General features: G+C 39.2%; 1 long non-coding RNA gene across 1 annotated transcript in view; it reads right to left on the bottom strand.

Annotated features, from left to right (window-relative positions):
- Window positions 1-1,689: 1,689 nt before the first annotated feature.
- The window catches only part of LOC117817337, a 103,310-nt gene continuing 88,580 nt past the window's right edge, over window positions 1,690-16,419 (bottom strand). The window contains exon 2 of the long non-coding RNA XR_004632125.1: window positions 1,690-2,122. This is a non-coding gene — a long non-coding RNA (uncharacterized LOC117817337). The remainder of the gene's footprint in view (window positions 2,123-16,419) is intronic.

Here is a 16,419-nt window from a genome sequence, read left to right as displayed (position 1 = left end):
AAGGTGCAAGGGCAGGACAGCTCCACTGCAGTTTGGCTTTGTGCTCCCTTGTCTGTCAACACCCATCTGCATATCCAGAGCCCAGCATGGAGCAGCAGTTGAGAGACCTGAGGGTTTCCCACTTTAGCGACAGAATCAGTGGTCTTCCACTTCCATGATGAGCTTCTCCTAATCCAGGAGAAGTCATCATCAAAGGCTTCTGAAAACCTCTGGCCTGTTGACTCCAGACCTGGCCCCACTCATTATGACTATAAGTTGACGTCAGTACGTGAAGTAGGGGCTGTATGAAGTGTTTTATTTTAGTGTCTGACTTCCTGTCTCACTCAATCTGTCCTGTGCTGAATCGCTGCAACGCGCTCCAGCATCCAGCGAAAATAGAAGCCATGTGTAGAGTATCTGCTGCAGAGGGCTCTGTGTAGACAGAGCTGCGATGGAGCAGATACACAACCCAGCAGGCCCAGAGGAAGCACACAAGTTGGCTAAAGTGTAACCTATCAGCAAACAGTAAAGAGAGCCAAGTCTCTTAATGGATGATACAACAATGTGCACCAGTTTGTACTGTCCCTTAAAGAGCAGTTATTCCTCTAAAGCACCAAAAGTCCTCCTAACACTTCCATCACATAATAGAGACAGACACAGAGAGGAGAGGACAGAGAGAGAGTAAAAGAGTTAGCTATGAATGTGGTCATAAATTCAAAGTGGAAATCACGCCCATACTTAAAAAAAAATATGAATTCAGACCTGTGTCCTCATCCAGCTCGGCTTCGGTGTGTGTCCTTTTCGTGCCCTTTTGGAGCCAGGCCAGTGTTACTGTCATCTTCTCCTTACTCAGATTTTCTGTGTTCATCCAGCACTGTAGAGACGTAGAAGTTTGCATTAATATGACGTCAAGTTCCGGCAAAAACAAACAAGAAAGCATCATAGTACGCCAACGAAAGGACCGTAGCATCACGTAGGCCTAGTTCACCATGGGTAATGTATTTTAGGTGCCAAAATGAATCACCAAGAGAAAATCTAATAAGGAGAGGATTGGAAAGAGTATTGGCAGCTGTAAGAAGTCCTGGTACGCAAAGGGGTGAAATTTAGACGTAGTGGTTACAATGATTTAACACTTTCACCTGATAAAACTTGGAAAGTGGGTTTCATTAAACCGCCACGGATAAGCTCTTTATGTATAGCACACATTATAAATGAATCACAATTAAATCAAAGTATTTGCAGCAGCAAGAGAATCAAGAGAGAAATCAATAATTTTCTTACCACAGCAAGACGTCCTGCTGTTTGTTGTGTTTCACTCTCTCTCTCCTCTAAAGTGTCTCCCTCTTTCCTACATTAATTGTTTCTTTTGTGTCTTAATGGCTCTGCTTTCTCCTGATCTTCAGTCTTTGTACGTTGCCTCTCTAAAACTGTTTCAGTTATTGATGATTCTCCTGGATTTAATCTTTACAGGAAACATGAATGCATTAAAAACTCCCACAGATATGAATGTTTTCACTTTAAATGAAGTGCAGAGGGGCAAAGCTCTTTCACTACAGTGAAGTGTACTTAGAGAAGAAATCATTTGATTCTACCTAACATTAATGAGAAGCAGCTGGAAATATTACATCATTACAAAAGCGTCCTTGTAGAATCGGCACAGTATGGAAAGCTTCATCTGTGTCTGTAGTTCAGAAGTGGGATTGTGCAAAGTGTTTTTGAAGGCACTCTTCGGGCTTTTTATTAAATGAAAAATAAATTACAGCAATTTTATATTTACAAGCAAAATATGGCGAGCTCCAACACAGAAGCTGAAAGATAAAAAACAAAGAAAAAAGGCTTCATCGCAGCAGGAGGACGTTTCCTGGGGTGTGGAAAATGTCACTGAGGTGTTTTTCAAAGTTTATTTTTGAATACAGTTTCTCAGTACTAATCTGCAACACTTGTCCACTTCTCTGCTTTTATAACCCGAGATGATTCAACCTGAGCCAGTGTGATGGAAGCTTTGACGGTACGGTTGTTGATTCATGGAGACGCCCTGTGGCCGTGTGGGTTTTCTCGGTAAAGACTGCTGGACGAACAGGAAACTGGGCGTGTGGCATCTTTGGCAGGACTCATGAGGAAAAAACCTCTTTGACAAACTGATCTGAAAGACACCAAAGCAAAGACTGTTCTTAATCATCAATGACGTTTCCAAATAAAACACAATGGTCTCACTGATATGCACTTTAAAGGCACAGCCTGTGATCTCAGCACGGACATGAATATTCACCTCAGAACCAAAAAAGATGTAGAATAGAACAGGCTATGGTTCCTGATCAATAAGGATTATACTGGCTTTGATGCTAATTCTTTTTTGTTTGTATTATTTCAAAAGTTAAAAAAACAAACTTAGTGCATAGTAGGGGCACGGTCCAACACATACACTATCTACAGTATATCTTAGTTTAGCCTGTGAGCATGCTAACTTGTTCATCAGAGCTAAAGCAGCAGTAGACAGACTAAACTGGCACAGACTGATGAGTGAGTTTTTGATTTTATGCAATTTTGTCATCTATCATATCATCTCAAGTTTAAAGCTAAATTGCCTTTTTGAAATATCCCAGGCTTCATTCAGAACATTTAGTCAAGATAAAACTTTGAAATGTCACAAGCTAGAGGCAAACATTTTATCAGAACAAAAAGCCTGAGTTTTTATTTATTTATTAATTAACTGTGTTATTTTTACATAGTTGTTGTTGTTGCTACCATGGCGGTATTTATCTGTAATTATTGAATTTATGTACATTTTCTCTTTTGTTCTGTGGCTCCGTGATCATCGTCATGATTCATGTGTTTGTGTGAAAGTGTGTGGTCTGTCATGAGTGTGGATCTTTGTCTGTAGGTCTGCAGGTAGTGTCCTGAGTGGCTGGATGTGGGTGGGTCAAAGGGGTGTATGTCAGTCGGATTGGTTTGCCTCTAGACACTTCTTTTTTTTTTTTAAGAAGGAAAAAAAAAATCTAAATTATTGTAGTCCTAAATTGAATTTGATGTGAAAAAATCTGACATTTTAATTTTGGGCCACATCGCTCAGCCTTAAAGTTAGTAATGTTTGGTTTATTTGCTTATTTGTTAGTAAGAATTGAAAAAGATGGTTTTAGTTCATTGTTCTGTAGTTGTTTTTTCACTCAGAGTCATTATTTGTTTCAGTTCTTGTTATATTGCACTTCGTTAATCATATTAAATAGGTTTCATTTAGTAAAGATGTAGTGCTGACTTCGGTTTGGGTACCAGAGAGGAAATTTCATTTAACTTTTTGATGTACTCTAACAACCCTGGATTGAGTGTGTATCATGCATTTAGTCATATTTTTAAAGGAAAGAAAAGTGCCATAACTTTCTTATCATTTCTTGATCTCCAGTAGGAAATGAGTTGTGGACACAAATCACCATCCTCCAAAAAATAAAGTCAAATGCTGTAACTCAGTTTTTGGGTCTGATCTTTCAGACTGTCATGGTGCTTATTTTGAGACTTTAAACCAAGTGTATATTTGTTGTTATGTGTGCTGCTGTGTACCTGTCTGAGGTTTAGAAAAGCACTGTAAAGCTTTATTACATATACTGCTATCATTCCTAACACAGAGTTTGGTGTGTTGTCAGCTCTGTGATAAACCCCAGCATAGTGATGGACAGATGAGACTCCTGCTCTGTGGTTATGAAGTGTCAGTTAACTGTAAACATCATCTTCTTGAATTATTTTACTCCTCTATGGATCGACAGTAAAACACAGTGGCTCTGCTCAGAGGTGGCTTCAGTCAGGGTGTCTGTGATTAATTGGATAAAAGGGCGAGATCACTGCGCACTTTCACTCTGTTTCAAAATGATATGTGAGGTTATATTACGGCTGTCAAGGTCAGAGACAAAGTGCATTACACACACCTCCATTTGGCTTCTCCCCTGAGGTCTGCGAAAATAAAATTACCCAACATCTCACATTTTGGCATTCATCAGAGAGCTCTTGCGCATGCATTTATGCAAGTATTTAGTCTCAGATGCCATTTGTGAAAGGTCAACAGGGATTTTTTTGTCGTCTTTCTGTTGGTGTTTGGGTGTCTGTTTCTCTTAGTGATGACGAGAGCACAAACTTGCTGTGATAGAGGGCAAAATAGAGTTCAATTTTTCACTTAAAGCATTCTGCCGGCATTTTCTCTCTGTGGTGCCGCGGTGGTGGAGGGGGTGTTTGGCTTATCATTCATGTAGAGTGGTTTCAGATAAAGGCATAAATCTCACAGCAGCACAGTGGCAACGAAACAAAACGGGAAGGTCACAAGAAGAAAAGTCTTTAAATGTTTAATGCACCCCTGACATTCTCTTTGTTAAGCTGCTTTTGACGCTTTCGCAAAGACTCCTATCTACAGACATCCACAATTCACAAATCCACATTTGATTTTTAATATATATATTTTCCAGGCTCAAGGTTGCTGTGGCTCCATGAAAATGAGGATGAAGGGGGACATTTAGATGGATTAAACTCCTCGGTCATAGCACTTAGCATGTGACAGCTGATTTCTCTTCAGTCAGTGGTTGTGTCTCTCTGATGTCCTGGTTTCTGCAGAAAGCTTTTCTGAATCTTAAGAACAGACGGCCAATATAGATGTTTTTTTAAAAGGTAGTTATCAGTCTCTAGTGGCAGTATGGAAATAGATATGAGGAAGGGCCCTTTTCTTCCTTCTTGTCAGTGCAGTGAGAGTAATCATGTTTTGATTTGATGGGACAGCCCTTGCACAAGTGAAAAAGACATAAAAAAGGGCATGAAGTTCAGTGCCAGGAGGAGGTCTGGGTGGAGAGCAGTCAAACAAACATGACTTTTCTCAAGGAGTAGGCGTGGAACTATTAAAGAAATATCCTTTCATGATTATCAGAGCCAAAGTAAGACACAATGTTAAATCAAATATATATATACTGCTTCCTAAGAACATGTTAAAATACAATCGAAAAAAAAGTAGCAGGGAAAGAGAAAAAACAGCACATCCAAGGTAATAACAATCAGAACTATAGTTCAAAGTATTTTTTCCTCCAAAGATGTCAGGGTGTAAAATGTAAAGCAAGAAAAAAAAAAAAAAACATGCAGCAAGGTGTAATAGCCCAAAACAGACATGCATCAATACTCTGATTTCCCCATGACCACAAGTTAATTTCTGTTGCTTTCTTCAGATTTAGATTTCAGGATACAAAACTTGCTTTCTCGTGACAACAAGGATCATGTATTGACAAGGGTCTACTGTCCCAATATTTATCACAATACATATTACGATATACGAAACATGTAACAATATCAAAATCTCAAGATACAATATAACAATAACGAGTCCATGGTACCATGTTTATTGCAATAATTAAAAAAAAGACAAATAAATTGTCCCTCGGTCGTCCCTTGTCACTAACTCCAACATCTGCCCCTTTCACTGTGCTACATCAGAGGCAGCCAGCAGAGTGGAAAGGATGATGCTTTCTGTCATTCCCACTTCCCTCTGCTCCACTCCACTGTGGATGCAAAAAAATTACTTTTTGCGCAAGACCTATCATTTCTCACCGTCAAAGGTCCATGACCGTATCAAGACACTTTTATGATTGTGAAATTCAGGAAATCATTGCATACCTACGATACATATTGCAATATACAGTGCTTATTTTGATATATTGTAATAATCTACATCATTTCCTGAAAATGTGAAAGTGGAGCTGAAAATACACCTTGCTGGGTATATATATCATCACTATTATACCCTAAATTGATTTTCTTTTTAGAACATATCATTGTCACAATACCAACATTTTTAAACTTTGATATAATACGAGTAAAAATCAAGCATATTGATACATGTTTCAATACAGCAGCAACAAAAATAGAAGGTCTGGGGACCAACAAATTTGAACTTCCTTGTTTTTAATTTGACTGTACAGAGTCTATACCTATTCATCTGAAACACTCTTATGATGAGGACTCTCCCAAAAGTAGACCAATTTTAAAATATTGCATCTCAATTATCACTCTTAATCTGGAGTATTGTGTTAAGTGTCTTGATAGTAGCGTAACGTAACAGTAGTGTAATGTAATGTAACGTAAGGTCCCTGGCAATTCTCAATAACAATTCTGGCCGCATGCTTAAAATTTTAACCATGAAAATAAGGGTCAAATAATGTCCAGTTACTGCAGACATGTTGACAAATGATAATACATCTTTTGGACTGCTGGTAGGCAACAGATAACTCTTAAATGGTCTGATCACACACACAGAGGTCACAGGAGATCAACTGCTGCCTGATTTATGTCTTCACAGTTTTTTTCCCTTTGAGTTCTCACAAACCGGAAACCAAACCGCTGTGATAATTGACTTTTTGTTCAGCAATTTGGTGGAAGACATCCTCCCTCAGCACTAGATCTTCCACCCTTGAATAAGAACCAGTAACTCATTCAAACAAGGCTAAGGTTCACAGGTTGTGGCCACATGCTGGGGTTCTATAGTTCCCTGTGTGGCATTGAGTGATCACTTTTTATTCTTCCACATCCAGGAAAAAACGCATTATACTGGAGTGCAGATATTCTCCAGCTCTCTATTGTCACCATGGTGATAATGTGGTTTCAAGTAGTCTATGTTGAGCTTCTATGGCTTATATAAGAAGAACTTACTGTTTTACATTCAAGGACCAAACTTACATAGTTTGTTTCTGTGCTCAACATCAGTTATTGTGATTTAAGCAAGAAAACAAGAAAGCTGTGGTGGTGATGTAATTTCAAAGAGTCATACATGGCAGGAGCTCTGTGGTTTGCTAATGCTGGGAGTCAGCTCCAAATATTACACCATTCAGCCTGGAACACCTCCACGTTTTAAAAAAGGAAAGGCTTTTTTATGATGCTGCTGCTGTTTTTAGATGAATACAAATCTGAAAAATGTTGTAGGAAAAATATTCAGCACAACATTATGAGTTTCAATTATAACGGTTTCCAAGTTGTTTCAGTGTTAAAATCTAAAAAATAACCTCCCCTTCTTAGGCCAGGGATGGACTTGCTTTTGATTATGTGTATGCAGGCACATGATGGTCCCCACATGTTCCCTGTGTCTGAGTGATTCATTGGCAGACTAGGACAGAGGATCTACAGTGATCTTCTTTCAGAAATATGTGCTGCAAATGCCCAAACAATGCAAATAAAAACACATGCCATGTGTTTAAACAATCACTAGATGGAAATTCACTGCAAATGAAAAATGCAGCAAATCCAGACTTTTTAACAGGAATGCTCCAGGCCTGGAGGATAAGCTGAGTGATACAGCTTTATTACTGATGATACAGAGAAGAAGACCAGGTACTGAATTTATCTGTTAGACCATATAAAAACAATTATGTCCTTATGTCTACTTTGCAAACACACAAGCTTATAAACATGTTAGTAAAACCTGCACAACTTTAATTGACACAGCAAAGTATCCACTGCTTGGTGTCGCTTAGGTCAGATCTCAGTTAGCCTCTGGCAGTGCTTTTAGCTACCCACTGTTGAGCTCTTGATTATGATGGTGCGTTGGTGCTTACTTCTTTAAAAATTCAGATTCAGACCGTCAAGATGCTGAAGTGATCGGGCCTGGAGCATGAGCTGTCAGCTGGGAAAAGTTAACATTAAAACCTGCAAAAAAATGGAAATAAGTCTGGGACTTGTCCAGGGAAACACTGGAAAAGCTGAGTGGGGCACCAGTCTTCAGTCACCTGGGCTATCTAAGGAGTTTGTCACTCTGGGCCACAGAGACCCAGAGTTAACTTAATGGTAACCTCCACCAGTTCTGCCCTGTTTCTTGTTTACATCCTGACGATATGGTAGTTGCATACAGCCCGAGCTCTCTAGTGTGCCTTTTAGAGGTATCCTGTGGTAAGAAGCATGGTGCATTGCCAAAAATGTGTACAAGAACATTAATGACACAGCCGGTTCTACATGTACAGAGGCTATAGTCCTTGTTGCTGCAGACACTGGTTCGACTTCCGGACACAACCATTCGCTGCATGTCTTCCCCCACTCTCTGCTCCCCACATTTCCTGTCTCTCTTCAGCTGTCCTATCAATAAAGGCAAAATGCCTGAGCTGCCTGGATATTAGTTCTGCTGTGAATTAAACTTTGGCGTATATTAATTATTGATCTCAGCAACATCCAATATAATGGTTGTATTGAACTGCATGCCTTGTGTTTGAATCCTCAATTGGAATCGCTCCCCGCCACTTAAAAAGTAATTTGGAAAGATCGGTTATTGTTTAAAATGCAGGAGGTTTGTGAGGGATTGGTTGTCTTTTTTTCTCGGAAAAACAAAGAAAGTTGAAGATGAAAAAAGTTTACTTTGCGCCTCAGTTTCCAAAGTAATTTTATCTTTACAGAATCAGATCTCCTCAGATTCCTCAAACAGGCATACTCATTTTTAAAAACACAGGTTTCTCATCTCGTCAGATTTTGGTTCTCGTATTGCAATAAAACTCATTTTCAAGAAAAGCTCTTTATTTCAGCAGCCCTGACTGTTAAACACTCAGGCCATGCAGCAGCATGGTCATTATTTCCACTGACGCTAAAGCAAACCTGACAAGTAACAATGCAACCAAAATTCACATCAGCCCATTTTTTCCTCTTTTCAAACTCTCCACCTGTCAATCTTTCATTGTCTACTTCTTTCTGTAATTTCAAACAAGGCGTTTAATTATCTCAAGTTGAATGAACAGAGTATCTAAAGAGTGCTTTCTAATTGTGCAGAATTTTTTTTTTCATGAATGTCATTTTCTAAAGATCCAAATGTCATTTTCCAGGGGGTGTATTTGAAATTGCTTCCTCTTTATTTTAGCCATTCATTGTGCTGTTGCAGCTATTAAATGTCCTCCCGGAGGAGAACATCTATCCGTCCATTTTGGGGTTTGAATAGATGCATCGCCGTTAGGCTACTGCAGGTATTTATATGCATGGCACAAAAGTTCACCTTCGCCACACAAAGAAGAGGCTGAGAAGAGGGGCTCATGTAGAGTGTCATTCATCCTCTGTCTGCTCTCTTTAAAGGTTACACTTGAGATTGGAGATTATATGTGAACAAAGGCGATCTTGCTGCACTTGTGAGACAATATCCGTGATCGTTTTTATAGGCTTCATTTTAAACATATATACATTTAATATCTTAATCTTGAATCTGAATCTTTGGGTGAGGATGAAAAAGTATGCTGTTATTGCTTTTGCAAGATAGTGACATAGTTGGATATTTTCTGTAAACACTGTTTTTAACTCTTAATAATATCTTTATTGCTGATACTAACCACCAAATCAACCAGCTAATTTGTTTAGGATTATAACTTTCACAGAACAGCCACTAATGAACACCTGTATTGGGTATCTGAGATGTTTTGAAGTATAACTATAGGACATATTTTGAATGTTGCCTCCAGGCTGACTGGAGTGTGGTTTCAATTGTTCACTAATCACTGACAAAGGGAACTGGAGATCATGAACGGATTAAGAACATTCAAAATGAGGACCTGATTCACAAAAGGATGGTGCAGCTATTGTACCCATTAAAACTGAATGTGCAAATGAGCTAAAACGACAGTCTGAATCCCAAATCCCACGCACAAAGGGTTAAATGCTCCACAAACAGCTCTGCAAAGCAAATTACTTTACTGTGTGCCTGTGTTGTTTGCATACATTGAAATGAGGTGTTTAGCATCCATCCAGAATAAAATATACTCCTTTCTATGCAAACAAACCTCATGGCACATAATACCTAATTCACCTACACTGGCGCTTACAGCCCAGCGCAGTTAGAGTGAAATTGTTTCAGTCTACTGAGAGCTGGTGGAACCTGCGCCAGAGTTTTTATAAGCCATGTCACACTCAAACTTTTCAATGATCAAGACAACAGTTTGACATCTGGATGACCTAAGAATGAGATATCTGTTCATTAATTCTATTATTTTATCACTCTGACATGACTGTTTTTATAGTAATCAAGGGTTAAATCAGTCTGGCTGTCTGTGGCTCAACCCTGGACATACACAACAGCACAGCGGGAGGGTGTTTTATTTCTCATCTGAGCTTGCTGCTTTTTCATTCCAAGAAGTAGACAGGGTATAAATTGTGAAATTTGTGTCACATCTGTCATGACTCATCTCCACAATAAAATGGTAAGGACTTTCCTTTTCCATCCAACTCATCATGTCGGCTATGTGGATATAATTTTGCACTGTCAGGATGAGAGTGCACAGCGCAGCTCTCAGCTCATCTCAGTCACGATAAAGTGCAAAACTGGAGTACACTGCACGGAGCTGCAGAACTTAATGGGCTTGTTTGTGCTTTACTATCATATCATGGAATTAGATCTTGAAATGGAGCAAATAGCAATGTTTGAAGCAACTGATTTCTTAGTCTTTGAAAAGAAAATGTAATTTCCAACTAACCTCATTAACTAAGAATATGAAAACACTCAGAAAGCAGTCAAAATTGTTGAAAGCAGTCACAATTCGTTTAAAACAGCTGAACTCGGGATCACAGAGTCTGCAGGCAAACTATTTCAAACTATTTGGGCATTTGGCTGACATTAACAGTACTAGCACAACCAGCCTTTGTTCCCCCCTGCATGTTAATATCCACAGCCCTGTGATGGTTACACATTGCTCTGGTCAAGTGCAACCTGACAAAGTCTATAAACAACTTTATCTCTGGTTTCCTGATAAAAAATACTGCCAAACTGCACAGTACTGCAAGAGATACCATCTGTAATCTGTGCCTGTTTACATCCAGGTAGTAGAGAAATATAGAATTGTGGCATTAGCCGTGAACCAAATCCACACAGCCCTGGATTTATAACTTAAATAAATACATGGTAAGCAGCACAAACAAGGTAAAAATAGAGCCAGATATAGAGAAAAGTCCCTTTCAATATTCTTCCTGAAGTCTGTGAGGGGTATAAACCCACAAATGTTTTTATATCAATACTAGAAAATGATCAAGTGTAATGCTAGAAGTTGTTCCACAGGGCTGCTTTACACTTTGGGAAATTACGGGAATCAAAGTTAAATTTGAGAGCTGTGCAAAGAGGAAAATATCAGCCTGACTGTAGACTGCAAACAGCACTGCAGAGCTCAGTTCCTCTCTGTGAAACACTTATCTTCTTATCCCACTAATTGGAGAAAATAAGGAGAAGGGAAATGTTTTCACAGGAAAATTGCTTATTTGCAAGAAACTGAAAGGAGCTGATTGTAGGAAAAAGCTCATATTTTAGTTGACTAATGCCATGACATCTTGTTCTCATTAAGCTTGAGGGGAATACATTTATTTTCAAGAACAAGTGTTTGTCACAAAACTCAGTCCCTCTGAACCTCAGCAGGAAGCTGATCTATTTGGGAGTGTGAGACAAGTGGATTAGATATAATGAGAGTGGTGGCTCTCCCAATAATAAATCCCAAATTCATTCTAAGTGTTAGCGCTCATATTGAGGTTATTAATGAGGCAGGGAAAACTGTTTACAAAGTATTAATGGAGCACACCATACCAAAACTAAGAGACACAACAGTGATGACATACTGCTGCTCAATATGATCCTGCTTTGGTCCATTTAACTCATACAGTAAAGATGCAGGCTCCATGAGAAACACTGTCAGCAAAATGTATTGGATACATTCAGTAAAGTTTTCTATTTAAAGGTATAACAGCCTGCAGCACTTCCGCTTCCCTAAGCTGTTGGGTCTGTTTTAAAATGCTCTGTATGCTTCCAACTTGATTTCATTCAATGACATTTCACCAAGAGACTGTAAAAACTATTCACAGGAATCATGCCTTAGCAGTAGAAGCAGCTCTAAACTTGGAAATTGTACCTCCAAAAAATGAGTGTGACAACTGTTTTGCTACGAACAGACCTCCGACATTGTTGTTGACTAAGTTGATATCAGAAGTCCCACCCCTTCTCGATTCTGATTGGTCGGCGATCAAAAAGTGACATTGATGAGCATTGATGAGCACGGGGGTGTTCCAAAAGTTGAACTGCTTTCAACTGAGAGCGCTTGTTAGTGGACATGGCACCTTGGTCCTATTCCAACAGTGAACCCTTTGTAGCGGGAGAGGACGGGGGCCAGTAGTCCCAAAGCATTCCAACCATTTAAAAAAAAATTTGCATTCTGCATATTATGCACATGGCATCCATTTTTTAACAAACAAGTCAGAAATGTTAGAATATGGGCTTTTTAGCTTTCCTGCCAAGAGATGATGACGAGATCAATACTATTTGTGTCTGTGTAATTTACAGGCAGCTCTAGTAAAGAGCTAGAAACGACATAGCTTCGCAAGAAGAGTGGAAGCAGCTAGCATGGCTCTATCTGAGTGTTACAAAATCAGCCAACCAAAACGTACCAATTAACACATTGTTCTTTTTTAATTGATTAAAGCTAAATATCTGAGACATGAGCCTAAATAAAATTATAAACTGTGGTTTGTTAACTTGAGTATTTTGTTTAGTGAATCTAAAAGACACACTAACAAGTGAGCATTAGACACTGGAACACAACTTTCATTTTAAGACAGCCAGGCTAGCTGGTTAACCAGTGTGTTCTGAACACTGGTGTCAGCTTCGTCCCAAGCCTCCTGACAAGAAATTGGTACGAGTCCTTTATCCAATTCTTATCTAAAAGCAGAAATATTTTTATTTCACCAAACTGTCAGATTTTCCTTTTCTATGCCTTTATTGAGATGATAGGATAAGTGGAGTAAGAAACTGGTAAGAGAGAGTTGGGACTTACATGCGGCTGAATTTGAACCCAGACTACCCACCTTGAGGACTGTAGCTTCTGTACATTGGGCACTCAATTTAACTGCGAGGCCAAACAGGCTCCCCAACGTGATAAATTATGGCTACTAAATGTCATTCCAACATACAGTATGTGAATCACTTTTAACTACAAGCCATGTGGGTGTTGGAAGTAGCTGTGAAGATTACTGCTCTGTCACAAGAATAACAGCACAGTTTAGAAAGTATTCTAGTCAATGAAGTTGAAAACACACGTGATGAAAGTTTAAGACTAAAATGCATTTGTTAATTTGGCTGACCATGCTACGCTACTTCATCACCTGTTTTTCACCAACATCTCTCCTTGACCCTGCTTTAGCTTCTAAACACAGGCAAAGTAGGGACTTAAAAACTTCACAGCACAGTCACTGAAAATCAACTTCATTCTCTTCAGAAACATTTAATATTAATGGCTTTTGTCTGGCTGTCTGTAGTGACAAGTGAATTCAGTCGACTAAAAGCAAGAGGACAAGAGCCCTCGTTGTTGTCAGAGGGGAATCGTCAGTTGTTTTAATGAATAAGTGAAATGAAACAAAGGCTTTTCGGGACCATGAACTCAGTTCAGTCAATGACTAAGGGGCATCACACTAGATTGTGATCTCTGCAGCAAGGAGAATCCAGAATGAGTAAAAAATCTATTGGTATGTGGTTAGATCAAAATGAGTTGTCATCTAGAGTCATATGAGGATTACCGGCTGAATGCAAAACACAAAATAGACTCAAATCCAGCTGAGGTAGTCTTGTGTAGAATTCTTAATAGTTGCAGAACAAAATCACCCACCTCACATTGCATGACGACTCTCTTCTTCAAGGACAGCAGATATAAAAGTGGAGGTAAATTTGGAAGAACAGGTCTTTTCAGGTGCCTCGGCATAGCAATAAAAGAAAAGCCTTTTTTTTTTTAATTTACTGACATGTGTATGGCCCAGAAAACTGTTTAAGCTATACTTGATTAAAGGGATAAAGATGTCAGAATTTTTCCTTATGTAATTTGTAACACTCTGACTCTCTCTGGGTTAAAGGAAATAGTTAGGGACAAGCATAAAGTAAGAGAAAATGATCAGTCTAATGTGGTGCAGGTGGCTGGAATCTTCAATTCTGCAGAGAAACACCAGCAGTTCAAGAGAAAACTGGATGCAGACTGTATGCAAAGCAGGATTAGTGCATGAAATTGAACACTTTGCAGCAGCTACATTGGATTTCTCGCAAGATACATTGGCAATCAACCGCTAACAGTGGAAACAACCCGGCAGTATCAATCTTGATTTGCACGTGATGTGTCCTCTACCGTCTAAATTGTGCCCCGACTGGACTTGTTTGATGGAGTGCATATTGTGTTAGAAACAACGAGGCAGGTGGATTTGTTTCTCACCTTCTTCACTTAATGGCATGTGAAGTTAGCTGATTCAATTCCCAGTGCCCACACCTGGCTGTGTACACCACAAACAGACAGTGCTAAAAGATTTATTTAGCAGGAAGAGTGTGAATGCCAGAGTTTGATGGTTACAGGAAGAAAAACGTGTTAGCCAAACTGGTAGAGAGTAAAAGGGTAAAAGAAGAAATATTGAGGAACAGTATTTCTGGTTAGATAGTGGCTGAAGATGTGCGGAAAAACAAAGGTTTAAAACGACAACAAATGATTTGACACCTTTATTCTTGGAAATAAATGCTACTAAGTCTATAAATCCCAGTTTAGCTTCTCTGCTGACAGCATGTTGGTGCTAAATACCTTTAAATTAGTTCTACTTGATGTTTTCACGGCTAATAAATGAGAAAACTGTGAACACAAATATGTCAGGCGTGTCTACCCATCATTCAGCACCACCTAATCTCATTTGCATAAGTAATACTCAACATATTGCATCTTTATGTCATTTACCAGCTGGTTTGCAGCTGAAAATATGTTCCTTTTGGATTTTTCTTCGGGTAGAAGATAGCTTTTACAGTTCAAAATAAAACTATGTAGTTGCAATGATCTGAAAGAGAAAGAAACACCCGCCTTTGATGCTCCGGTTAGCATTAATGGGCTTAAAGAGGCATTTAAAAGTCATTTATAGCTCTCCATCCATACAAATCAGGAGAGTGAGAGGAATGACAGCCGTTTTCGGAAATGTGCCTCATGATGATTAACAGTCCTCCTGATTCAAGGCGATGTCCGTGCCACTGTGTTGAACTCTCGGTTGCCATGTCTCATTATCCCTACCTTGCTAATGGAAGGAGGAGACAAATAATTCATCTGCCCCGATGCTGACACGGAGCAGAACGGGTCTCCTCAGGGGGAACACTGAACAGCTTGTCAGTCAGAGGATGGAGGATGAGAAAATAAGACACTATCGCCAAGCAACAGTGGGAAAAAAAACCCTGCTTAACACAATCCACTCTATGCGGTTTGTCTCAATAAAACTCAGGCTAATCAACTCACATCAGGGGTATTTTTCACCTCTGGCTTCTGTCAGTCTCTGTCGCTTTAACTGTCATTGATCGATCATGTGAAAAAAAGTGTTTACAGTAAAAATGTAATGAACTACATGAAAGCATTCAAAAGTCACATTTTCATTTAAAATGAAAGGAAAGCAGTGCTTTGAAGGTTATTGTGCAGCTGAATTCACATTGTTAACCACTAACAATAATGCTGTTTGTTGTCTTTGAGTCATTTGAAGTCTGTTTATCTACAATTTGCAGTAATTTTAATGGTTTGTGAGCTTCAGAAGGAACAGCTGCTACCTGGGCAACAGCTAATGCTGGAACAAATAAATAATAAACTGGATGGAGATGTAGCAGCTGTCAAACTGGCTGAGGTACAAATAAACACATAGGGAGGAGGGACAAAATGAACAATTACAAGTTCAAGCTTATTCCACACTCACATGGGCCAACAACTTTATAGTTTCAGCTCATCAGTTATAAAGTTAAATGCTGTCTTTAAACTTCAAAATTGTTTGCTGTGCTTTGTACAAACAATGCACTGAGGAGGAGATGCACCAGAGAATGAAGCAAACTCACATGACAGAGCAGAGGGAGGGACTAGTAATCCTGCAACTTTGATAGACCACCAATCTGGGAGGTTGCATTTGCACTTATTCACTCACTATCATCTCTCTCTCTTCATCTTCCTCTATCCCTCTTTTCAACCCAAACTCGGTCAAGACAGATGGCTGTCTAACATGAGTCTGGTCCTGCTTGAGTTTTCTGCCTGCTAAAGGATGTTTTTCCTTGCAGCTGTAACTTGCTAAATGCTGCAAAGTGCTCTGCTCATGTTGGATTAAGATGAGATCAGACTGGGTCCTGGCTGTAAGAGGGGACTGGATCTTATCCTGCCTTGATGTTGGGTCTTTGTTAATAATTTTTAACAGAGAACCGTCTAGACCTGCTCTGTTTGTAAAAGCATCTTGAGATAACGTTTGTTGTGAATTGGCGCTATATTAAAAAAGGTTGATTGATTGATTGACTTGTTCTGGCTTTTTGCAGAGCATTTTTTAACATTGTGACCTGTTGCAACACCTCTGCACCTACAGCACATTACTCATGATGAAGAATGGTCAGGCTGTAGCAGATTGTCTGCCCTTGTCGGACACCTTCCACAATGTTTCTTGATTATCTATACAGAAATACAA

This window comes from Notolabrus celidotus, chromosome 8 (genome assembly GCF_009762535.1).
Source record: "Notolabrus celidotus isolate fNotCel1 chromosome 8, fNotCel1.pri, whole genome shotgun sequence".
Lineage (NCBI taxonomy): Eukaryota > Metazoa > Chordata > Actinopteri > Labriformes > Labridae > Notolabrus > Notolabrus celidotus.
The sequence above is the reverse complement of the archived record's forward strand: the minus strand, read 5'-3'. Positions and strand labels throughout refer to the sequence as shown.